We start from the raw sequence: 2124 nt of genomic DNA on the forward strand, positions 1-2124 counted from the left end.
CATGGTAAGAGGAGGGCAGACAGCAATTGTAGCTTCCCTGGGAAATAGAGAAGCAAAGGGGCTCTTCCCTTCCTGCTCTACCTGGAGCATCTGTTTGCCACAAACTACCTACAAATAGAGCAGGAAAAACAGATGGCAGTGGCCAGCTTCTGTTTCAGAATTGCAAAGAGACCAGGAAAAATCAGCATATGTTTGGGTTCCCAGCCAGCACCTGTGGTGCACAGTGTGCTTGCAATACAGTAACAAAGCTGCTGGAGGGAGCTCACAGGTCGTTAAGACGGCTGAGGCTGGCAGAACGGGTACTATCAGAAAGCATACCTGCATGCTACAATAGTTAGCTGCAGTGGCTTAATGTCGTGGAGAGAGGCATGTATCAGAAGTGGGTGCTGGGCAGAGAGCCCTGGTGGCAATAAGCTAAAGGAAAGGCTGAGAACATACGAAAAGGCAGCAGTCTGTGAGAACTTCAAACAAGCAGCTGGAAACACAACTGGTTACTGAGGCTGTAATATACTGGGTGGGTTATAGGGGTATATGGAGTGGCCAGGAAGGGCCTTCTGACACATCTGGCTGTGCCCAGTGCATTAATTGTCTGAAGCATCTGGTGGATGAGCAGCTCCCCTATGCAGCCAGTAAGTAAATCCCTGTCCCATTCAGTAGCTGAACACAGGAGGAAGCAGCATCCGTGCTGTTGTAAATCTGGATTTGTGTCAGCTGGGAGTGGAGAGGGATCACAAGACCATGCTGTTGGCTGCAGACCCCCTGCGGGGCTTGCATGCATCAGGATTGCCGAGTCCCTTGCTTGGTTCCGCTCCCAGGAATTTGTGTTGGAGCAAAGCTTTTTAGCTGGGGCCTGTCTTGTACCCCTCCTGATGGATGAGGAAATCCTCTCCCTGAAACCTTTGACTCAATTTATTCATTCCTGTACGTGGGTATTGATGTACGCAGGTTGATCCTTGCATCTGAGGTTAGGCAGAAGGAAGACAAAATGTGTGGGATCTGCACAGACAACTGCAAGCATGTCATACTGGGATGGCTGAATGGAGCCCTCCTTTTATGTCCTCCACTGAGTTGCATTTTGTGACTTTCCTGCAGGTCAAAGTGGCTGAGCCCTGTCATCTTCCAGTGCTGCTGGACCTTGCATAACTAGGTGAACACATCTAGACATACAGCAGCCTTTTTTCTTTTTTCTTCTTTTTGTTTTTGCTGCACCCAGCTGGCCCTGTGCCTTTAGACCAGACTGCTGCAGAAATTCACTTTCATCAGCACTCACCCAGTCTCAGTGGCGGAGACTGCAGTATCTGGACCAGTCTCATCCTGGCAGAGGGGAGAGGATGGGAACCGTCACACTCTACACAGACCCACGGTGCCTGACAGTCTGCGTGCCAGTACTTCAATGTGCCTAGAGACCCTCGCCTCGCACTGTTAATAGTCACAAGCTGGATATCTCCCAACAACCTGTTCTCTCACAGATTCCTGTACTGATTTCCTACCTCTTCAAGTCCTCTCTCTCTCTTTTGATCCTGTGTATCTGCTGCTCTGGGTGCCAAGAGAAGCTGGGATTTGGCTTGGGAAGTAAGGACTGAAACTGATCCTATGGTGTGTCCTTTTTGTTGAGTGCAGGAGCACTTGAACAGGAGCTGGCAAGGGGCAAGAAGATCTTTCTGCAGAGGAAATTTCCTGCCCTTGCATCAGTGTGCTGGCACACTGCTCCTCAGTCCTTAACCAGAGGTCAAGTCAGGGAATCATTGGTGAAACCCTTTTGTTCATCCTGGTTGGAATGACTGCAATCCAGGCTGGACAACATCCTACTTTACACTGAGGGTAGAGGGCTTGCAATATACAGGACCATGCTACTTGTTATGTATTTTCTATCTGTTAAAGTAAATCTAGTTTCAATTAAATTCTTTATATAAGGAGGAGCTCAGTGTTTTCTTTGTTTCTGTTACCTACTTTCAGTTCAGCCATGGATTGCAAATGGAGGAGAATGGCTAATGCCTCTGAAGGTAGACACGAGATCATGCAAAGTGTCTCAGATGAGAAGCTGAAGGCTCATGGGCCAATAATTCCAGTGTACAACTGCCACCCATAACCGTGCTCTTCTGCCACGCCAACCTCCCCATGTAT

This window comes from Leptosomus discolor, chromosome Z (assembly GCF_034619465.1).
Source record: "Leptosomus discolor isolate bLepDis1 chromosome Z, bLepDis1.hap2, whole genome shotgun sequence".
NCBI classification, from domain to species: domain Eukaryota; kingdom Metazoa; phylum Chordata; class Aves; order Leptosomiformes; family Leptosomidae; genus Leptosomus; species Leptosomus discolor.